Source organism: Thalassophryne amazonica, chromosome 1, assembly GCF_902500255.1.
Source record: "Thalassophryne amazonica chromosome 1, fThaAma1.1, whole genome shotgun sequence".
In the NCBI taxonomy this organism is placed as follows: Eukaryota; Metazoa; Chordata; class Actinopteri; order Batrachoidiformes; family Batrachoididae; genus Thalassophryne; species Thalassophryne amazonica.
Window position 1 is genome coordinate 158,199,013 of NC_047103.1, and position 25,049 is coordinate 158,224,061.

The following is a 25,049-nucleotide window of genomic DNA, read 5'->3' on the forward strand; positions in this document are numbered from 1 at the left end:
AAAATGTCTCTTGATCCCGTCTCTATGAGAATTTTGCAGTACAGTTTGTCACTCATGTGTTGTGAAAGTGTAGTGACACAGACCCACAACAGGGGGCGCAAATGAACGGTCAATAGATGAGCCAAAAAGTAACAATTTAATGTTGTGAAATGTGCACAACGAAATACAGACAATCTCAGAATATAATTACAGTCAAATCACAAAGATGACGTGTGGGCAGGCTCGAGGATAGAAGACGTCTGTCCTGAGATGAGCCGGAACCACACGATTTCCGCCACCACCGAACCTGGTGAATACTGGAGCCGCCAAGTCCCGAATTCCCAGGTGATCACCGTCCCCGCCTGTCGGATATGGTACTGCTGGCGAGAACAAAGACAGTCAAGTGTAGGTGTGTGCACACCCAGTAACAATAACGGTGGGAATGCCACCTCCACCTCTCACTCTATAACTTGCAGAGTACTGTAGTGATTCCTCAGGGGAAAAGAGTGCCTTCCAGCGCTCTCTCAGCTTCCACCGACAGAGGTACCGGTACTCCTGCAAACACTCACAATATACAAATATTGTAATCACAAACGGCTGATGATATTACCTCCAATGAAGTATGATATCTCGGCGAAGAGGTGGAGATGACGTCTGGGTTTTATGGAGTGATATGATGAAGAATGAGTGACAGCTGTCAGGAAGTAATGAGTAACAGCTGTCACTCCCGGCTGTGTCCGTGGCGGCAGCGCCCTCTCGTGCCTGAAGCCCGCACTTCAGGCAGGGCGCCCTCTGGTGGTGGGCCAGCAGTACCTCCTCTTCTGGCGGCCCACACAACATCATGCTGCAGTTAAAAATCTAGGCTATGCTAGGCACAATGATTAGCCCAATTATAATGAGCTAACTAGTTTAAACATTATCTCTCTTTACATGCTAGCCTGTCCATCAAACACTGATGAAGTATAAGTTGCATACAGTAATTGCCTGTTGCTGGTAGATTTCTCTCCACCGTTCAAACTCATGCATGGTGTTCAGAGGCAGACAGGAAGTAAACCCTGCACCAAGTCATTGCAAGCAGAAAATATTTTAGTTTATGATAAAAGATAAAATTTTAACTGGTTACCATTACCCATGCCCCGTGGGTTGATGAGAGCTGTCCAGAAAAGCTGAAGGCGCTGGGTGTGGATGGATTGTCTTGGATGAGACATCTCTTCAACATTTTGTGGAGATCTGGGACAGTGCCTAAGAAGTGCCAAACTGGGGTGGTGGTCCTCATACTTAAAAAAGGAGACCAGAGAGTGTGTGCCAATTACAGGGGCATCACACTAGTACAACACACCTGAATCAAAATGCTGAATTACCTCCTCAGTATGCTGTCAAGTTCTCCAGAGTGCTGCTAATGACCTCATTATTGACTCAGGTGTTGAAGCAGAGACACATCTAAAGGTTGCAGGATACCAGCCCTTGAGGACTGGAGTTGAATACCCCTGCCTTAAGTTAATCAGGCACAGCATGAAGTTAAGGGAAAGAATAGTAGAAGCTAGACTTAGAAAACAAGTGAAGATCTGTGAGCGCGAATATAGTTTCATGCCGAGAAAGAGCACTACAGATGTAATGTTTGCTCTGAGAATACTGATGGAAAAGTACATAGAGAAGGTTAGAAGGAGTTATGTTGTGTGTTTCTGGATTTAGAGAAAGCTTAGGATTTGGTGCCAATTAGAGAAGAGTTGTGGTATTGTATGAGGAAGTCTAGAGCAGAGGTGGGAGTAAGTCACTGTCAAGTCATTCTCAAGTCATCAGTCTGCAAGTCCCAAGTCAGGTCTCAAGTCAGCTGTCAAACCCTTGGTGGTCATTATGACTTGAGACTTCACTTGGGACTTGCTGATTCATGACTTGAGTGACTTGATGGTAACTTACTGCCACCTCTGGTCTGGAGTGGCAGAGAAGTATGTGAAGGTAGTGCAGGGCATGTACAAAGATATTGTGACAGTAGTGAGATGCGCAGTAGGAATGACAGATTCCTTCAAGGTGGAGGTGGGATTATACCAAGGATCAGCTCTGAGGCCTTTCTTGTTCACAATGGTGATGGACAGGTTGATGGATGAGATCACACAGGAATCTCCGTGGGCTATGATGTTTGCAGTTGACATTGTGATCTGTAGTGAGAGTGAAGAACAAGTTGAGTCTAGCCTGGAAATGTGGAGATATGCTCTGCAGAGAAGGGGAATGAAAGTCAGTAGGAGCAAGACTGAGTACATGTGTGTGAATGAGAGGGAGCACAGTGAAATAGTGCAGTTACAAGGAGTGGAAGTGGTGAAAATCGATGAGTAAATACTTGGGGTCAGCTGTCCAAAGTAATGGAGAGTGTGGTGGAGAGATGAAGAAGAAAGTGCGGGCAGGGTGGAGTGGGTGGAGAAAGGTGGCAGGAGTGATTTGTGACCAAAGAATATCTGCAAGAATGAAGGGGAGAGTTTACAAGACAGTAGTGAGACCAACTATGTTGTACAGCTTAGAGACGGTGGCACTAACAAAAAGATAGGAGGCACAGCTGGAGGTGGCAGAGCTGAAGATGTTGATATTCTGTTTGGGAGTGATGAGAATGGGCAGGATTAGGAATGAACATATCAGAGGGACAGCTCAGGTGGGACGGTTTGGAGACAAAGTCAGAGAGGCGAGACTGAGATGGTTTGGACATGTGCAGAGGAGGTACACAGGGTATACAGGGAGAAGGATGCTGAGGATGGAGCCACCAGGCAGGAGAACGTATCCTCCCTCAGTGTGCTGAGGGAGGATATGCGGGTAGTTGTTGAGAAAGAAGAAGTTACAGAGGCGATGGAACCGATTGATCTGCTGTGGCAACCCCTAACGGGAGCAGCCAAAAGAAGGAGGAGGAGAAAAAGGAGAAGAAGAAGAAGAAGAAATAATTTACACCAGATATGGTTCAGGTTTACACTCATCTTTTTCAGGTTGGGTGGGTAAAGAGGCTCAAGGTGAGTTGCAATATACAGTATAGTACACTGATGTCCTGAAATGACTGTTGTTTTAACAGACCTAAGTTATTACACATTATAAGCTAAGTGAAGAAGACTACATAGAATTTGTATATCTATATTATTTTTTGCTCCACAATATTCTGTGATGTGTAAACATTTAAGATACTGCCACAGCATTTGCGATGGGTCAAATGTTATATTTGGTTTTGTCAATATTACAGATGTTCTGATTGCTGAGTTCTCAAGGTTGAAAGAGAAAATAAAGATAAAAAATGTACAATATATTCCTTTTCACTATTCTTAGTAAAGACATGAACAAAAGCGGAACACATCCCATGGGCCATGATGTAAAAAAATTGAAGCAATACGTGGGTTATTTCTGTTAACATAAAGGCTTGAAAGCTGAGGCGGCTCCTCAACCTGTTTAAATCTATAAAGCCACTGTCAGTACTTTGTTTTACTGCATTAGATGAGTAGACATACACAGAAGAACTTTTAATGAAGCAGTGCTCAAGGTATAAGCCACACTTCCAGTGTAAATAACCAATAATCTTCAAGTCTCATCAAATGAAAAACTAATAAAACCATCTATTTCTCTGCTGACTGATATTAGAGACACCCACAGAGCTCAACCACACACATCACACTGCCTCAATTACTCTTCCTTATTCTGATGTGCAACACAATAGCTCTGCGCCAGAGGGATATTAGGTCTGTAGACATTAAAGGCTTCTTTTCACATTAATAAATGTGACAATATAAATTAGGATTTTTTTTTCCTTGTATGATACATACGGTGGCAGCACAAGAGTGAGATAACAGACCTGACATTTATTCAAACCCCAGTGCAGCTCTGCAACAATCAGACTGACCTTCACACTTTGGTGCAAAAGTTTCGGCGAGCAACTCCTTCAAGGTCCACTTGTATAAAATCACACCTGCCCACACATATACAGAGCAAGCTGCATGTTTACAACACAACATGCACGTACATGTAGTCAGCATCGTCCACACAAGGGTTCAGGCACAGGGATACTGTTCTGGTTATCTCTGCCCAGCTAAATATTAGCACTGACACTCACAACCAAAAACCTCAGAGAGACAGGGATTGACTCTAATTGGAGCATTTGGTACCAATGCAGCCAAGGTGTGTGTGTGTGTGTATGTGTGTGTATATGTGTGTCTGAATCCTGTGCATCCATGTGAGTCAGTGTAAATGTCTATGTGTGTGTGCTGCATAAACTGTGTGGGTGGGTGTAAATGTGAACGTGCTAAGGCTGAGCTCTGGACAGAATCCTAGACTGCACACGCAGACACACGAGTATAGATGCATGCACAGCACGAATCACTCTGATGTGTACGGGCATTTACGCTGATCTTCAGCACTCACTTCCTGTGCGCTGTCCACTTAAAGTGAAGCCATTACACCCCTGTTCACTGCACATTCACTTAATCTGTAGCCTGTGAGTGACATGTTATTTTTGCAGTTCCTCGTCATGATTCACCATTTAAGGTAATGAGTTAAATGTGGTAGAACTACTCCAAAGGGGTTTTTATGATGCACAAATGCTGTCACAGTAAGTGCAGGCCCCAGACTTCTTTCCGTTCATTTTACCAAGCTTTCTCTTTCCGTTTTTTTTCACTAATACATTCAAGAAGTCTCATAACAACACGCTTGGCTTTTGTATTTAACGGCTTTGGTGCAATGTTGCTTCTTTCTCTCAGTCGGGCTTACAGCTTGAATACACAATGGAAAATATGCTATCTTTTTAGGAACCATCAAAGATACACAGTTATGGGTAGCCTACAAATTATCTTTGGACCTACAGTATTTTTGGTCACAGATCAGGTATAAAGCTCGTACACGCCCAGTCTCAGGCATCTTTTGTATACACAACCTTAATAAAACTTCATATATAAAAGTGGAACTTGAATGAAGCCCAATGTCATATTTGTCTGAGGTTTCGGTGAGGTGACTTTGTGAATCAAGGTTCATCCTGATAAACAAAGATGACACACACGGTGTCAAGCAGTACCAAAACCTCCTCTGCCTTCAGTGACACAGGTAAAAAGTATGGACCCAATTATGCAAAATACAGTCATTAAACTCAGGCAGGTGTTAACTGATGACTACTATGTACATCAGCTAAAAAACGTTCAAACACATTTCAACCTCTGATCAGCTCAAAGTAAGAGTGAAAGTCTGCAGTTTGTTCTGTTGCCAAAGTAATATGTTCTTTAATAAAACATGCCAACATCAGGCATTCTCTGTGTGATCATCTGCACTACTGTTTCTCTGGAACACTTGAGATTCCAAGCACACATGTTGAGGCAAGTTTTGCCAAAATGCAGCACTAAATCACATTTAAAGGGTGTGCTGATGGCTCCTGTTTCAGGTCTGAACAGTGAGCGCTAAAAAGCAGCAAGTGTGGTTGATAACAAAGTTGTATCATTGCTGGAGTTTAGAAATCTTTTATAAGGGATGGCAAATACACACAAAGACACACAAATTCCCGCTCAGACACATGTATGCACAGGGTGTGTGTGCATGCACTATGCCTTCTCTGTGAGCCACCCACTCTGAGGTGGGCAGAAATCCATTCATCGTGCCATTGCCACCAAGTGGTAGTCTATGAAAAGATCTTTGAAGGCACTGAGGCACCTCTGGGATTCACGCTGCAGCCGCCAGTGTGTAGTCATAGCTACGCAGTGAAATTCTACCTTTCAACAGTGTCGCTCACATGGCAACCTCTTATTGTAGACTGCACTGCTGCTGTTCCTGTGCATGTGTGTGTGTACAAAATGCTATGATCTGTGCTGTGGGATATACACATAAGTGCTTTGATACAGATTGGATAATTATGTCTTTGCAACATGCAGAATGAAAATGGAGGAGGGATCAAAGATAAATTATCAGTTGTTAAAGACACTCTCTTTTCAAGAGCTGCTGGCACGTTCTTCAAATCCCCACAGTCATCACCAACAAGATACCGCTCCTTGTTTGCCAAGTTTCCATACAGTATTCATATCAATAAAAATGTGTTCCACATTAGAGTTGAGCCAATGGGGATGGGAAAGAAGGCAGCTAATTTTATGAACAGATTAGAATTATACTCAACCTACTGAGGCTCCTTTAATTGTTCTAGCTCTAGTAATTAGAGCCCAGAAATAAATCCATTCTGGGGGGGAGGAACTCGTACATCAGTATATAACTGTTCTCTTTTATGTCTGCTGTTGTCTACGTGCTTTTATTTTGACCTGCATTCCTTCATACTTGCTGCTGCGTGTAATACTAACAATACAAGTACACTTTGAACAGTTTATCCTCATTAAAATGTGACGTATGCATTGACTCAGGCTGAGGTTATTTTAACCCCCCTAAGATCTAGTATGCACTAGTCAACTCTGAAGTAAAGATGTGTAGTAAATTTTAGGAAATATCAATATCATATTGGGGAAATGTGTCCTCCAATAACTTTCTGGTAGGATCTACAAATAATCGAGCTGTAGTAACGCTGCTCCAGCTTTCAAGAAGATGTATCAAAAAAGAGTCAGTTGGGACTGCAGAAACCTGTACCTCCATTATATGATAAAGTCTGAAGTCCAATAACCTGGTAGAATCTGTATGCAATTTAAGTGTGCACTGGCTCAGGCTGAGATAATGCTGTGTCCAGGAGGTGTGTCAAGTAGTCCATGAGCCAAAGAGTGTGATGAAACTGATGTATGGACTGGTCTGGTCCTTTATTGTTTGTGGACAACATAACTCAACTTTTTCAGAGAATGGTTGAGGGTCAGCTGAGAACAATGTGGTGTGATTTAGGGAAACATCACTGGCAAAATTTTGGCTATTTGGATATTTAAAATGGCTATTTTGAATAACTGCTTAAAGATACACCTATGGTTGATCTGAGATATTGGTATGAAGTAATATATCACCTTTCTACTGATCACATGACTTTGAAAGGTCACAAAGAATTGCATTTTGTTATCATCAGGGATGAAAATGGTGAAAAACAAAAAAAGCTGAAACCCAAACTTATCGGGGGGGGGGGGGGGGGGGGGCAATAATAGATAAGAAAATCAGGTGGAAACCACACATCAAATATATACAAATCAAAGACCATACTCATTCACTCTTCGTAAAGTCAACACTATTAAAATTAACAGACATCGTAAAATTCCAAACAGCACAGATTTTGTACAAGGCAAAAAATTACCTTTTACCAAAAACATACAGACATTGTTCAGGGCTCGAAAGAAGGGATATCAATTAAGAGGGAAAAACAACTTTAACATGAATAAAATCTGTACAAACAAGAAAAGATTATGAATTTCATTTTGTGGGGTGAGCATGCAACGGTGAGGGTGAGGAGTTAAAGCAGTGTCCAGTTTAAAACTAAATATAAAGAATGTGTTTTCACAGGATACAGGGATGAAGTGGGGGTGTGAGAGTCACTAGGTGTTCACAGGAAACAGTTATTATTTATTTCTATATTTATTTATTTATGTTCATTGTTAGTTGGTTTTATCTTTTCTGTTGTGTTTTGTTTTATCAGGTTCAGGTGTTTGTCTTTTTCTAAAATTGTATTGTAGCAGTATTATTATTATTGCTGTTGTTGCTATTATTATTGCTGTTGTTGCTTGTTGTGTGGGCCGCTGAAGAGGAGGTACTGCTGGCCCACCACCACCAGAGGGCGCCCTGCCTGGAGTGCGGGCTCCAGGCACCAGAGGGCGCTGCCGCCTCACAGGAGCAGCCAAGGTGACAGCTGTCACCTATCAACCGAGACAGCTGACATCCATCAGAAGAGGGGTATATCAGCTGGACGGCATCTCCACCTCATGTATCCAGCCCAACGAATTGACCCCGTTAGGTCATTTTGAGTACCTGGTCATGCCGTTCGGTCTTACAAATGCTCCCGCGACGTTCCAAGCATTAGTTAATGACGTCTTGCGGGACTTCCTGCACCGATTCGTCTTCGTATATCTAGACGATATACTCATCTTTTCTCCGGATCCTGAGACCCATGTTCGACATGTACGTCAGGTCCTGCAGCGGTTGTTAGAGAACCGGCTGTTTGTGAAGGGCGAGAAGTGTGAGTTCCACCGCACTTCTTTGTCCTTCCTGGGGTTCATCATCTCCTCCAACTCCGTCGCTCCCGATCCGGCCAAGGTTGCGGCGGTGAGAGACTGGCCCCAACCCACAAGCCGTAGGAAGCTGCAACAGTTCCTCGGCTTTGCTAATTTCTACAGGAGGTTCATTAAGGGCTACAGTCAGGTAGTTAGCCCCCTGACAGCCCTGACCTCGCCAAAAGTTCCCTTCACCTGGTCGGATCGTTGCGATGCCGCGTTCAAGGAGTTGAAACGGCGCTTCTCGTCTGCACCCGTTCTGGTGCAGCCCGATCCTAGTCGCCAGTTAGTGGTTGAAGTGGACGCCTCGGACTCAGGGATAGGAGCCGTGCTGTCCCAGAGCGGGAAGACCGATAAGGTCCTTCACCCGTGTGCCTATTTTTCCCGCAGGTTGACCCCGGCCGAACGGAACTATGACGTCGGCAATCGAGAACTCCTTGCGGTGAAAGAGGCTCTTGAGGAGTGGAGACATCTGTTGGAGGGAACGTCCGTGCCATTCACGGTTTTCACTGTCCACCGGAACCTGGAGTATATCAGGACCGCCAAGCGGCTGAATCCCAGGCAAGCCCGCTGGTCACTGTTCTTCGGCCGTTTTGACTTCCGGATCACCTACCGTCCCGGGACCAAAAATCAAAGATCGGATGCTTTGTCCCGGGTACACGAAGACGAAGTCAGAATGGAGTCGTCGGATCCCCCGGATCCCATCATCCCGGAGTCCACTATCGTGGCCACCCTCACCTGGGACGTGGAGAAGACCGTCCGGGAGGCCCTGGCACGAAACCCGGACCCCGGAACCGGGCCGAGGAATAGACTCTACGTCCCACCAGAAGCAAGGGCTGCGGTTCTGGACTTCTGTCATGGTTCTAAGTTCTCCTGTCATTCGGGGGTGAAAAGAACCGTGGCAGTCGTCCGGCAGCGCTTCTGGTGGGCGTCCCTGGAGACCGACGTCCGGGATTATATCCAGGCCTGTACCACCTGCGCCAGGGGCAAAGCCGACCACCGCAAATCATCGGGATTGCTACAGCCGCTGCCCGTACCTCATCGCCCCTGGTCTCACATCGGCCTGGATTTTGTCACGGGTCTCCCGCCGTCCCAGGGAAACACCGTCATCCTCACGATAGTGGACCGATTCTCCAAGGCGGCCCACTTTGTGGCCCTCCCGAAGCTCCCAACGGCCCAGGAGACAGCGGACCTCCTGGTCCACCACGTCGTCCGGCTGCATGGGATACCATCAGACATCGTCTCCGATCGCGGTCCCCAGTTCTCCTCGCAAGTCTGGAGGAGCTTCTGCCGGGAACTGGGGGCCACGGTCAGTCTCTCGTCCGGGTATCACCCCCAAACCAACGGGCAAGCAGAACGGGCCAACCAAGAGATGGAGCAGACCCTACGTTGTGTGACAGCCGCGCACCCGGCGGCCTGGAGTACTCATCTGGCCTGGATCGAGTACGCCCACAACAGTCAAGTGTCATCAGCCACCGGCCTCTCCCCTTTTGAGGTGTGTTTGGGGTATCAGCCCCCATTGTTTCCGTGTGGTTGAGGGAGAGGTCGGTGTGCCCTCGGTCCAGGCCCACCTGCGGAAGTGCCGTCGGGTGTGGCGTGCCGCCCGTTCTGCTTTGTTGAAGGCCCGGATGAGGGCGAAGACCCATGCAGACCGGCGGCGGACCCCGGCCCCAACGTATCGCCCCGGGCAGGAGGTGTGGTTGTCCACCAAGGACATCCCACTACAAGTGGCCTCCCCGAAACTGAAGGACCGCTACATAGGACCATACAAGATCCTCAAGGTCATCAACCCCGCCGCAGTGAGGCTTCAGCTTCCGGCCTCACTGCGGATCCATCCCGTGTTCCACGTGTCTAGACTCAAACCACATCACACCTCGCCCCTCTGTACTCCCGGTCTGGCGCCACCCCCTGCCCGGATCATCGATGGCGAGCCGGCTTGGACTGTGCGCCGGCTTCTGGACGTCCGACGGATGGGCCGGGGCTTTCAATATCTGGTGGACTGGGAGGGGTACGGCCCCGAAGAACGCTCCTGGGTGAAGAAGAGCTTCATCCTGGACCCGGCCCTCCTGGCCGACTTCTACCGCCGCCACCCGGACAAGCCCGGTCGGGCGCCAGGAGGCGCCCGTTGAGGGGGGGGTCCTGTTGTGTGGGCCGCTGAAGAGGAGGTACTGCTGGCCCACCACCACCAGAGGGCGCCCTGCCTGGAGTGCGGGCTCCAGGCACCAGAGGGCGCTGCCGCCTCACAGGAGCAGCCAAGGTGACAGCTGTCACCTATCAACCGAGACAGCTGACATCCATCAGCAGAGGGGTATATCAGCTGGACGGCATCTCCACCTCATGGCCGAGATATCGCTCTACCAAGGAGGTAATGTATCCAGCCCAACGAATTGTCTTCTGACTATTGAATACTTTTGCCTTTGCACAGAAAGAGAGAAGAACAGCAGGAGACTGTATTTTGGGATAAGTACTCGCATTCCTGCACTACAGTGTTGTTGTTGATTAGAGGTGGAGGTGGTGTTTCCACCCTACGTGTTGCTGGGTGCAGCCGCACCCACATCTGACTGTTTCTGTTCCTCGCCAGCAGTACCGGATCCGACGAGCGGAGGCAGTGGCCACCTGGGAGTTCGGGACTTGGCGGCTCCAGTATTCCCGGGGTTCGGTGGCGGAGGAAATCGGGTGGTTCCGGTTCGACTCGGACAGACGTCTCCTATCGTCGAGCCTGCCCACACGACACCATTGGAATTGGTTATAACCACAATTGTAATCTGTTGTGTTTGTTGTGCGTATTCACAACAGTAAAGCTTTGTTATTTGACTTTCTCCATTGTCCGTTCATTTGCGCCCCCCTGTTGTGGGTCCGTGTTCCTACACTTTCACAACAGTTGCTATTATTATTGCTGTTGTTGCTATTATTATTATTAATATGCATATGTCGCAGACATGAACGAGCGAAGCTCGTCAGCATCTCACCATGTCATTTAGGTCCTTCAGACTTTATTTTGAGTAAATGCTTCAGGGAAGCATTAGTATGACAAAATCCTTTCAGCTTCTGGGGAGCCACCCCCCCGACCCCCACCTTTTTAAACATTTTCCATATTTTCCCTTTAATTTTCTGGAGGAGCTCTGCTCCCCATACCCACCACCTTTTTAAGCATTTTTCTTTTTTTGCTTTTCAGCTGACCCCTCTAACTACAGCCCTCTTAACCCCCTGCCACTTTAAGCATTTTTTTTAAATGTAGATGTAAATTAATATTCAAAGTTTTAAGCTAGTTGACAGTAGGGCTGTACAATATGGCCAAATTATCGTATCTCAATCTTGTCATATAATGACATGCTGCTTTTAACAACCTGGACCTCATTTCTGGCATAAAATATGGTCGCTTACTCACCAATATAAGTTTGGTGTGATTAGAAGTCCATAGTTCAAACGACGTGTTCAGTTCAAATCTGAAACAAACATTTTTCTTCTTCTACTAAGGTGGATTAGAACTTTTTGTGGTACACAGCACAAACTACTGGACAGGAGGAACCTAGCAGTCAATGTGACTCACTGATTTGAAAATGCAGGTCTTTCAACCAGATGTGTGGTGCCGTGACATGTCAATCATCTGTGTCCAATCAGATTTCAGGGGAGTCCAGTGAAACCCTGGCTTCCGCTCTAGCTCCACCCATGCCAGGAAGTGTTCAACATTTGACATTTCCTGTTTCACTGTGACTGAAAATTTGGCACTTCCTGTTTGAATGTGAGCTTGCCACTGAGTTCCCGCGAGATTCCATGGGATCTCGTCTGTCAATCCAGGAAGTGTTTGACATTTGAACATTTCCTGTTTTACTGTGGATTTGAAATTTGGCACTTCCTGTTTAGGACACCCTGTACCATGAGCGAGCTTCGCGCTTCGCTCGTATTATCATGACTGTTAACAGTAGCACTCTTAACGATAGTAGGGAAGGGGTGGGATTCGATAAATTTGGACTTCTTCCCACTCCTTTTGAATGAACTTTGTATTGTCTGTTGTTGTTTTACTTTTTATTATGTTATGATTACAATACATAAATAGAAATAAATGAATATTACAATTTGTAAGGCATTTGACTCTGTAATGATAACGTTAACATTGAAAATGCCTTAGACATGCTAACTCATTAGCATCACTCTCGTTTTTAAGTTATGTTTTTAAATACATCGACTACATCTACATTAACTTTTTCAGATGACCATAACAGGTATGTTTAACATAAAAAGGTAAGTATTACTCACAGACATATGCTCTTTAAGGTTAGCAGGGAAAATTAAGAGAATGAGGAGTGCGCTCACGGCTCAAAAACCCAGAGGGCCCTTTAACTGCCCAAGCTGCCTGATGTAAAAAAAAAAAAAAACACTAAATTCAACACTGAACACTCAAAAATGACACAGGCAACTGGCAAAAAAGCGGAAATCCGCCAAAAAGCAGAGATTTTTCATCCCTGCATCATGGAATCACAAAGAATTACTGCATTAGTGGGTTACTCTCTCAGTGATCCTTCTAGTCATTTAGGGCCCCTTCACACATAGTACGAATAAGTCAGCCTAGTCTCACATTTTTTTTCGTCCTCCCGTCACAAAATGATTCTAATTTAGATTTTTTTTTTAACTCACTATTACTAACCCTACTCCTACCCCAACCCTAACTTTAACCACCCCGGCTGCACTTTACAGTTTTTATTGATTGCTTTAACCTGTTTGAAGAAACTGGTAACCTCTCAGTCCTCATCATCACTCTCTCAGCAGAGCAAAAAACACCTCTTGCAAATGAGTTAACCCATTGTCATTGGTTTGACACAATTCCCCCACCCTTTTGCAAATCAGTTAACCCAGATGTCATTCAAGCAGTCCAAACTCCATTGCTTTAGCTGTGGTAACCAAACAGAAACCATATATTCCCATCTCTTAGAAACCTCTTGACCGGCATGAAATCACTGGAGCACCTGTTTGACACTGCTTCACACAACTTTTCAATTTGCAATCAGTCTGCAGGTTCAAAAGGTGCCACGTTGTGTGTTGTAACTTGCAAGCATGGATGGTCTAAGGCACATGAGAGTGAGAGGTAGAGGGCTCGGGGGAAGACGAGTCCCAGGAAGAGGAGTCCGTGTGCGAGGTGGGGGTGTAGCTGGAAGGGCTCAAGTCACAGATGAAATTCGGGCAACTGTGATTGATCATGTGGTAAATCATGGTCTTTCACATAGAGAGGCTGGACAAAGAGTCCAACCTGTTCTCAATAGAAACACGGTTGCATCCATTGTCAGAGTTTTTCGACTGGAGAACAGGTAATGTTGCTCATACAGTATATACAGATATATCTGTAGTGATATACAGTATGTCATGAAATTTTATTCCACGTCATGTATTCTTTATAGAATCGAAAGGCTACCGGTCGGTGGTGGTAGACGCAGACTTCTGAATGCTGAGCAGGAGGCAGCCATTGTGAACATGGTTCTGGCAAATAATGCCTTTAGGCTGCGTGAAATCAGGGCAGCAGTGGTTGCAGATCAGGGGGTATTTCGAAATGTAAATACTGTGAGTGAGACAACAATTGCCCGTGTCCTCAGTAGGAACAACATGGCTATGAAACAGCTCTACAGAGTTCCCTTCCAGAGGAACTCTGATGCTGTGAAGGAGGCCAGATGCCAATATGTGGAGGTAAGGACACATTACAGTACTATACTGTTGTGCCTTGGTATATCATGTAGTTACTGTCAACTGGAGTTACCTTTACTGTATGTAATTGTAATTTTGCTTTTTCTTTTCTTCAGCGTATCATGGAGCTTGAAGCTGAGGGGGCACATCATATTTTCAACCTCTTCAACCTCTGTAAAGTGAGGCGCCGTGGGAGGAACCTCATTGGGCATAGGGCCACTATTACACTTCCAGGGCAGAGGGGCGCCAACATTACTATGTGTGCTGCTATTTCTATTGATGGTGTCCTCAGCCATATTCCAGCTGGTGGCCCCTACAATAGTGAGCGCCTCACTGCATTCTTGGACACCCTGCATGACAGGCTCATCCCGCCTCAGGAAAGAGGGCTGTTGAGGCCTGGCGTGCCACTGTTTATAATCATCTGGGACAATGTGGCATTCCACCACTCTCGTGTGGTGAATGAGTGGTTTGTGGGGCACCCGAGGATGATGATGCAATTCCTTCCTCCATACTCTCCATTTTTAAATCCTATAGAGGAATTCTTCAGTGCATGGAGATGGAAGGTATACGACCACCGCCCCTATGAGCAGATGCCCTTGCTCGATGCAATGACCGCTGCTGCCCAAGACATAGATGCAGAGGCATTCTATATGTGGTTTCTGTTGGGATATTTCATTTGTTAGCCACGGTCTAAATAAGAAAAACAAGAATGAATACTGCAATCAATAAAATTTTCATCACAGCATATCTGGATCACTTTTTTTGCAAGAAGGCAAATTTGACTACAAATGGCACTGACATGTAAGCTGCTCAGTCATTACTGTAGCTCAGTCATTAGGTACAATGACCAGTAATGCAGCACTGATTCACATTTAGTACTGCATTTTGTATTTTGGTGCCCCTTGTCTAATGACTGATTGGAAGCGCTTATGCACTTGTGTGCTAGTTGTGTTGTTTGAGGGCAAAATTTGCTTTTGGTCCATAGTTTAAACGTTTTAGCAGAGTTAGAGCCTTTTGCAAGCAAAATGTGTCATTTGGACCATTGGTGCCACTGTTTAGGCCTCTGCGTTAACTGTTTAGAGAAATGTGGATTTTGAGTCGACTACTGTGTCAAAGCAATCAATAAAAACTGTAATTACATGCAGCCATCACAGAATGAATTAGAATTAATTTCTGCTGCCATGACGAAAATTTTGCACTTTCGTGACAATCTGACAAACCAATAGATTAATGTATATTTCGTGCTGCTGAATCACGACAATCCGTGAGACTGAGTTGGAATAAGTACAAATCAAGGCGAATCATGGCGTAACAGCTTGTATGAGCGAACCACGAAAACATCGAGCCAACGGGCAGGAGTGAATGATGCCGCTGCGACAGTTTCATGCACGCGGGAACACAGTACAAGCAGCTGCATCATGTGTAACCACATCGCGCAGCTGCTGTTAAAAAAGATAAATAAAAATACATGCCACCCATTGGATTCAAACCTGCAATTTCCAAAAGCTCTGAGTGCCAGCCAGAAACGTTACTAATGAGCTACCATCGCTGTCCTGTAAAAGGTGCGGGAAAATGCCTAATATCAAGAAGGACATGGACGTATTTTAAAAAAATACAACCACACACCATATAAAAACACTGCATTTTATTGAATCCCTATTATGAAGCGGGCAATACAAGTATGAGCTGTCTGTTCCTCTGTAGATGACCCATGGTCACAGACGTACAGTCATGAAATTACATGAATGAGAAGCAGGGCGCTCTTATCATGTCTACATCTGCTGGCGGCGTGTCCAGCTGGCCCTGCCCGCGTGTCTTGCCCCACACGTGTGTCTTGTGGACAACGTGCTGCAGGACAGACACCACGTCATGTGGAACAGAGCTCACGTGGGTGACGTGACATTCAGATCACCTGCTGCATGTTATGATCTGACAGTCCATTTCACCTGAGGCAACCTGTCAATGTGCGCGCCGTGTGCATGCTCGCTGCAGCCTATTGCAATAGCGATATATGTTTTTATGTATGTCCACGTGAGGACAGCAAGCAGCTCGTGCGTCACAGTGGACAGTTGTTAGTTCATGTCCATCCAAACGTACGTGTTCCTCAGCCATGATGTCCAGAACCACAGATCTCCACAGCTGCTTCTGTCGGCAGACACACCCTGTCAGTTCAGCGCACACACCAATGTGTGTGCTGTGTGTGTGTCAACTGTGTCTGTTTGCAAAGCCACACTCATGGGGGCACTTAGACAAATTTCACATCCAGCTCGACAGTGATCGTCTGCTGACTGTTGTCAATCAATCAATCAATCAATCAATCAATCAATTTTTTTATATAGCGCCAAATCACAACAGTTGCCCCAAGGCGCTTTATATTGTAAGGCAAGGCCATACAATAATTATGTAAAACCCCAACGGTCAAAACGACCCCCTGTGAGCAAGCACTTGGCTACAGTGGGAAGGAAAAACATGTCGTGTTAACAGCGCAAATGGGCACACATTTTCTAAGTGCTAAGCAAGCGGTGTTAGATGTTTGTGCATGTCAGCTGGAATTTGGCCAATACCTGCTGCAAGAGGGTTCAATGGGCTCTCACAACACACACTCTGTCTTTCAGCCACTGGTGTGCGCAAATAGTTGTAGCAACAGGTGTACGAGGTGCTGGAGGCAGCTACGATTTTACACGTATTGCATACAGTTCCTGCTTCATGCGCACTTCAATTCAACCGCATTCGTACTATATGTGAAGGGGCCCTTATCAATCCTTGTCCTTACATGTGGGACTGCAAAGAGTGAGGGCATGAAAAACAGGGCAAATATTTATCACAGTCACACACAGGACAAAACATAAAAAATTAAATTCTCTTCGTAAGAGAGAGCTGAGGGAGAAATGGCATTCTCCCATCCAAACATAACATACCTCTTGTACTACAACACTAAATATACCGCAGTCTGAGCCAGGGCTGAGAAACAGCCTGCAGGGGAAATGATTCATCCTTTGGCTACAGACACTGTAAAATGCCTGTGGCCCACTTCGATGCTGCAGTTTTGTTTGCTCCTGATACTTTTTCAGTGCCATTTTTGGATTTGTGGATGTCACCAGACTACAAGATTGAATACTGCACAGAGGGATGAGGAAAACCTCTCAGACGTTACTTGCATGTGCATCATTCAGTGATGTTCAGTGAGATAAGTAAGAAAAAAAAACACATGAATTTTTTTTTTTTTTTTTGTGGTACTGGACGGATGGCCAGAAAGCATCTACATGCAAAGAACGAAGGCCCAAAGTTACCAAATAAGGGGTGAGAAATTGAAATTTTGAAATTCCCACATGCTCCGATGTACATTTTGATGCACTCTAACAGTCAAATTCTGACTGGTTTCTGATCAACACAAAGTTAAAAAGTTACAGCAAAAGTATTAGATTAGTGTTATTAGATGTATTAGACCAGTATTTACGTACTTTGCAGTGCCACTGAAGACACTGAATTAAAAGACAATAGAACATCATGAGATATATGCAGTGACAGCAGAATTCCATCTGCAGCGGCAGACTTTTGCACAGTGCACGCCAGCAGTCGATGTTTGTCCACTCATTCCAAGAGCCTGAAATCCTGAAAATTTGTGGTTTCACAAAGCTAGCCATTGTCCCGGAACACTTACAGTTTTCTCACACAAAATAAAACATTTATTTTTCTTCTTTTTTGCTTTTTATGATGTGTTGGAGTTATGCAATTATTTAATTTTGGGTGAGCGTATAACCAACTTTCTTCAAAGAAGGGGGTGGGCTGATGCTCGGCCCTAGGCACTCTAACACACAGATACGGTATATAGTGCAGCAGATAACAGGAAATTTACAGAGAAATCCTGGAAATGGTGATAGAAACACCACATTCAGCACAAATATTCCTTAGACATTATTCTTTTGAAAAAAATCAATTAGCCACTATTCCTTCTTAAAACTCTAGTTTTAAGAAGGAATAGTGCCTAATTGATTTTTTTTGTGGTTGGCAGGTTTCCAACCACGATTAAAGTTACAAGGAGAACGCAACGTTTAATGTCATGCTAACTTAGCAATGACAACTTCTGCAGTATTGTTATGTTTGCTGTTGTACACTGATAAACATGTCTGGAGTGGTGGATACTATAAATTCGCTAACAATATGTTCACAATGCACTGACACTGAATGCAGCAGCTACAAGATTAGCGTAGCAGACATGACACAATGACTGTGTTTTTAAACATATCCATCACTCCAAATGCAAATGCCCTGATATCAGGTCAGGGAGGCTTTTGTTCTACAGACACATGCCAAACAGTATGGCCCTGACCAGATTTCCTGCTGAACTGAGTGAATTTCATATTGGGTCATTCGGACAAACAAGCCAAACAAAACTGCAAAACTGGGTGTGGCCGTGTCCAAAGCAAAAAGAAAGAATCAGTCCCAAATAATGTGAACTTTTGCAACCAACTGTGAACACTGTCTGAGCAAAAAAACAATTCATACATGGAGGACTGGCTTCTACTTTCTAGAAAATTATATTAGTAAATCTGAAAAACCAGAAATCTGTGAATATCTGGAAAACTTTCATCGCTGTTCATCACAGATACCCCTTACAACTGACATTTTCCTTGAAGGTAAAATGCTCATTTCAGAACAAAAGAAGGTGGGGTTTCAGTAAAATACATCAATCACTGCTGCATTTACAACAACACTGTCCATACTATGGTGATGTAAACATTCACACACAAATTAATAAAAAGTCCTGCTTAGAGATATATCTAGTGTATCCCCAACCCCAAGAACACAGAATACATATTTACAGGGATTCAGGGCTCTCCCTGTTGTGCAGCTCCAGCATGAATCTCTTTTTCAGATGATGTTTTTCCCAGTTTCTTCTGCCTACAAAGTTGCATGAAATGGGTTCCACTGGTATTTTAAAAAGATAAAGTGCTGCAGAGTCTCCTCCATTTGAATTAAAAAATATATAAACCCCCCCCCCCCCCCCCACGAGAGCCACCATGCTCTAAAATTCTGGGGAGATCCCTGGGGATCACTGTCCTAAATGGACCATGTATAACTGGCATTAACATTGCCTGCCTCGGCTTTAATCCTACCATCTCCAATAGGGGCAAAAGCTTTTCCCTCCGACCCCCCACCTTCACCAACAACCAGGCTGAATGGTCAGAGTGATGACTGTTGTGTGTCTGTGGGTGGCACAGACACAGTAGACCAGTCTTCCGCCTCCTCAGCAGAATAGTGCTTCAGTTGTGGGCTCCTTCGTGCACCACTGTAACATTTGCATTTTGTCCTCAATGGGTGCTCTATCCTGTGGACTGCTGCAGACAGCGAGTGCCCGCCTGTAGGCTACAGCCAACAGAAGAGCAGTAAATGTCCTCGTAAAGTTGACTGGAAACCCGCCCTTTTATTTCATTCTTGTGGCTCCAGCCACCTATAAGAAGAAGGGTTGTTGCCTGGTGCTCATCCAAGACAAAACACAAAAAAATGAGGTGGTAGCTTTCCAACATAAATAGCTCAACATAGAAGCAGCACTGGTGAACAACAGCATCTGGGCAATCTTGGATGTGTGCATGCACTTCCCATTATGACTGGTGGTGTCAACCAGGGGAGAGGGAAGTGCACAGCCTTCACATATCTGAACTGTCATAATGACTTTCAGATGTTAGCACAGCACTCTTTGACATGATCATTGACAGTGCAACTGGCAGTGGTAGCAGAATCCAGAAAAATGTAATCAAGAAACAAACTACACAAATACGAGATGAGAAACAGCCTAGAATGGAGATGGCTGGGTTCATGGATATAGAAAGCATCGTCAAGATTTAGAAGCAGCAACAGCACATCAGAGAAGTGTGATTACAAGCTAACAGGGTTGCTTGTTTAAATTGCACGTTTAACAGCATAATAGTGAAGCAGAACCTTGGGGAAAAATTAATAAAGTGGAGTCTATATGCACCTTATATAACACAGGAGACTGCTCAGTGATAAAATGCCAGTATGACAGCTGGTGCATGTTTGTTGTGCTGCTCAAATTTGGCTGTCATTTACCAAGGTAACTAGTTTTGGACGCCTGCACCTCACTGAGAGACTGTAACCAAGCCTTCTTCCTCCCATTTATCCAATTGTCCCACTCAGTGCGAGACAGAGACGACCGCTGTGGGAGAGTGGCTCTAATTTTTCTGACATGAAGCCTGTGATATGTGTAATCCCCTTACAGCATAGCTCAAGAACCTGTTGTATTCCCACTGACTGGAGAAGAGGGAGGGACAGGCACTCCCACTTTCTTCTGGTGTCTTAATTCTGTCTTGTGGTAATTTTTTTTTCCTTGCAGTGAGTGTAACATGTATTTGGTGCAACAAAGGCTATGTCGACTGCAAATAAGTGCAAATGGCTGTCCTTTGAGTGTTTCTTTACAGTTACTAATCTGTGGTGACAATGAAAACCTACTTTAGAGCCTTTCTCTGTCCACCAAACATACTGGAACTGATCTTGGAATGATCGCTTCCAAAAAAAAAGCTATGCTTCACAGGCACTTTGCACAAAACAGAAAGAAATTAAAGAAACAAACAAAAAAGACAATGGCAAGATACAGCGTAATATAAATACTATTTTCTATCATGTATATTTTGTCCTGCTGATCTAACTTGTACATTATTGATTTATATCCAAATTTCCAAATTATGAAATATACTTAAAGCTACAGTTTGTAGAATTTAATGTCGCCTAATGGTGAGGTTGCACTTATGTTGTATTTTGCCATCACCAGTGAGGATTACTTTTCCCCTTCATATTTTCACTTCTTTGGCTATTTGAAGTCATGCTCCCTTGCCCTCTCTTGTGATCTGAACAATGCCTGGACCGACCCATTTTACTCAGTTATCCAGACAGAAATGCACTACAACCAGCATGTACAATATTTGCTGTCTTCATCATTAAGAGCCCCTTCACACATAGTACGAATAAGTACAAATCAGGGCGAATCACGGCGGAACAGCTCGTATGAGCAAACCATGAAAATAGGTGTGAACGATCCCGCTGCGACGGTTTCGATCGTGCCCGACACGTCACTTGCACATTTGCATGCTTGCACCGTCGCAGCAGGAACACAATGGGAAAAAAAAAGAAAGAAAAAAAAAAAAAGAAAAATACATGCAACCCACTGTATCAACATGGCGCTGTAACATGTAGAGATATGAAGGGCTCATTCTTATATCATGAAAATACATCAAGTGATTTTTTCTGGTAATTGTACACAAATGAACAGAAGGTTATAAATGTTATATGTGACTTCTAATAATAAATACCCTAAGGGCCCTGTCCCACTGGTGTTTAGGAGGATTTGCGTATGGATTGCACACAAAATTGGCTCATATTCGCCAAACATCCGCAATATCCGTGTAACATGCCTGTATAAGTCGGCCGTCATCTGAACACGCCCGTGATCATCCGCAGAGGCACGCATGTCCGCAGCCAGGATTTTTGAACTGTTCAAAAATCTGGATGCGGATGACATCCGCCTTACATACTCCGTATATACTCAATTCATTAACAATACATACTCACTCTATACGCTGTATATCTGCCGTTAACCGCTAATATCCGCAACTGATGGGGATTTGCGGCTTGGCAGCGGACCGGGACAGTGTGTAAAACAGATATATTGCGCGCCCATCATGTCCACATCACAAACTAAAATATGTTGTAGTGAATGCATACAAATTGGCCACGAATAAAGCATTTTTATTACATCTGCTATGCAGCTGATTTGCGGACAATCTGTGAATACATAACAAACACGTCATGTAAACCCAAAGTACTATATGTGGCAGAAAGCGACATACCTGCCAGTCAGTGCCAGTCCGGGTGTGTAAATCCACAAAGACGTAGCTGCTGCAATCCAGGATGTTGCTGCAAACACATGTTTTATTTAACACCAACAAAAGGAAGAGTTGCTGTTTAGCCACAACTCACGCTGAAGTCTGTTTTCTGTGACACTCTCCAAAAAAAAAAAAACACACTGTCTCACACCCCGAGCTCCCAAACTCATGAACAGTTAACCTTCGCATGACAACATGAACAAACTCTGTGATCAACTTGTCCAAGTCCAGCACCAGAGGCTGTACTGTTGGTGTGAATAGTGATGCCTAAGGCCTCAGTGAGCTTATTTTATGACTGCAATGCAGATGCCGTGCACGCGCAACACGTGCGCGATGCATTCATAATACACCCGTAATACTGCCGTGATAATCTCAATGTGTGGGATCAGTTTCCTCACTACATGCGTTACATAACCGTGATTGTTCATCATATATTCGCTATACATTATTAATATATCCGTAATTCATACTGGGACATTTGTCATTTTTGGCCATTTGTGTTGCGGACGACAACGAACGCCCATAATTTGTATACTCAATTCATGCGCATTTAATCCTCTCCCCAGTGGGACAGGGCCCTAAAGTCCTACACATATCAGTGGTCAAAAACACAATGTCTTCCCTTCTCTCCTCTCTACATTAAGTGTCCTTACCAGGGGCACTAATAGCCGGGTATGGTTCAGCCTGTAACAGGTCATGGGTAAACCACTCCAGCTATGAGATATCAAAAGGACAGCACTCCTGTGCATAGAAGGCCACAGAAAAGCCACAGCAGCTGATCCTAAGACCCGGTAGAGAGACGAAGCACTTGATGCACATGGACAGGGCTTCCTTTTATACTCAAACAAGGAGAAAGTTACCTCTCAAGGATCCTGTTTTGTTTTTTGGGCTCTTAATGGATACGTTTGAACTAATGGATCCTTCTGAAGCAGTGAGGCTCAACCACATCAGGAAACACTGAAAATCCATTTTGAAATAATAGCTGCCAGCTTTCTGCCTTACATTTAAGCTGCTAATGGAGAACAAGAATCAAAAACAAAAACACGGGTATAAAGAAGTTGTTTCAAAAAGCACCTCACTCGTCTCACTTCAGCTTTGATTACGGTATATTAGAAGCAGGTGTATTTGGCCTCTTACACAACTGAAGACAGCCAGTGAAAATCAAACAGCTATCAGACTACACAACAATTAGCGATAATATGGGGGCAGGCAAAACGAGCTACTCTTAGTGCAAAGGACAAAGCCCAGTCAATTTAGCAACAATAGTGTGCTTTCTTGCAAATGCTATACGTACAGACACACATGCCGGGCTGCACTGCCTCAGCAGTAATTAAGTGCCTTTGTTTCACCAGCTGTAATCCTACAGATGGAGGGGCAGTACTGCTGCTGACACGAGTGAGATTACCAAAGGAAGAATGATCAGAATACATAGAGAAAAAATGGGAGAGAGTGTGCCAGAAATGTGTTTTTTTTTTTTTTTGTTTCCTCTTGCATGTTTGTCCTCAGACATTTGGATGGCAAGAAATCTTCTCACACAGACCCCAAAAGCAAACACCACCATCTAAAATGTGGAATGAAGACTGTCACCATGTGTCTGAGAGCCATGCATCCTATGTCTGCTTATCTTGTTTACACTGACGCAGACCGAACATTTCCTCAGTGTCCCTCTACTGGCTCTCACTTTCTTCTTGGGAGTTAATGTGGTGCTGTTTCTGAATGTTTTCACAATTTTGCACATCAGATACAAATCACATGCTTGTCTTGTGCAATACAGGTAGCACTCATTTTGTTTAACTGCAGACCCTGTCCGTATTGCTAAGTTATATTTGATAGTTCAAACTGAAACAAATTATTAGAGCTGCTGTAATTGTGAATGTTAAACTGAGACTGGAATGCTAAGGATAAATGTTGGCGGCACAGTGGCATACACAGTTAACGCACTTGCCTCCCAAACAGAAAGATCCCATTCTCCATGTACATATGTGGCGCTGTGCCAGGAAGGGCATCTGGGGAAAAACAAAAAACCTGTGTCGAATCAACACACGGACTGCTTTAACCTCCACTCGGACTGTGATCTGCATCAAAATGAATCCAGTTATCACTTTAAAAGAAGTTACCCTGACACAATATCACACTTATGAAAACTTTGCAATTAATCTTCAGTTCCCATGTGTTCCGAACCATGGTGGCAGTCTGTATGCTATGATCCATTACAGCACGACTGAAATGCACTCATCAGGAGCATTTATCCAGCATAAATACAGTCTATGGCAACAGCAGAAGACACAAACCCAAACAGAAACAGTCAAAAGCCGACTGCAATCAAGAGAAATTGTTATTCTGAAAAAGTCTGTCACTATTAAAATGTCATTTGTTTTTTAAATGTACTAAAGAAAACCTGGCTGCAGGTGACTCAGCATTGCTGTTTCAAATTGTGATGTGACCATTTTGTTCACTTGTCATAGCTGTTCAAAGATTTCAACAAGAGTCATCAGGAGATGACATATGCCCTGGTCCCCACAAAACAGTTGAGGATGAAACTGGTCAACTGGTTCTTGAGATATTACGCTAACAAGGGTGGCAATGACAATATCATGAATGTCTCGCTGCGACTTTGAAGTTGACCCCAAGGTAACCATAATCGAGTGGTGTCAGGGGGATCACCCAAGTACACCCTTATGCTAAATATGAAGAAAATTGGTCAACTGGCTCTTGAGATATTGCGCTAACAAAGGTGCCAATGAAAATATCTTGACTATATCGCTGTGATCTTGAAACTGAATCCAAGGTCACCATAAATGACTGATGTTGGAGATCACCCAAGTACACCTTTGTGCCAATATGAATGAAATTGGTTAACTGGTTCTTGAGATATTGTGCTAACAAGCAAAAATGGACAGACAGACAGATGGAGGGATGGACAGACAGACATGCTAATCACTATATCCCCCCATATTTCATACCAGGGGGATAACAAATGAAATTTTATTTAAAAAAAAAAAACCTTCACCCTGGGTACAAATTCAGGATAGCAGGATTCAGGTAATTACAGTTATTACACATGCTAGATGTGCATTTGTTGTTGCTTTTACTGTGTTTTTGGGAATGTGGCAATCAAAGCACGGCTGCAGCGCTGCTGAAAGCCACCTGCCGAGACTGACTCCCTGCTGCTAATCCAGCTGGAGCCTGCAGCCCTAGTTCATTTAATCTGATCATCTGTGACCTGCTGAGACATGAAACCCACCTTCCAGAGCTCCTCTAATCTGAGCACACACACAGCACACATGTGAATGCACGTAAGCATGCACTCATGCAAGGTGAAAAGCATGAGCTTGACAAGTATACAACCCCTGGCAAAAATTATGGAATCACCGGCCTC

At 44.4% G+C, this 25,049-nt stretch overlaps 1 protein-coding gene across 9 annotated transcripts in view; it reads right to left on the reverse strand.

Annotated features, from left to right (window-relative positions):
* The window catches only part of LOC117516344 (muscleblind-like protein 2a), a 200,057-nt gene that overhangs the window by 65,901 nt on the left and 109,107 nt on the right, over positions 1-25,049 (reverse strand). Inside the window, exons 1-2 of one of the 9 annotated variants that reach the window (XM_034177364.1) lie at positions 13,333-13,337; positions 6,909-6,912 (exon numbers count right to left, since the gene is read on the reverse strand). The exons of the other annotated variants lie outside the window; for them this stretch is intronic. The gene's annotated coding sequence lies outside the window, so the exon portion shown is untranslated. Of the gene's footprint in view, positions 1-6,908; positions 6,913-13,332; positions 13,338-25,049 lie in introns of those variants that run through there. 9 annotated transcript variants of the gene reach the window in all.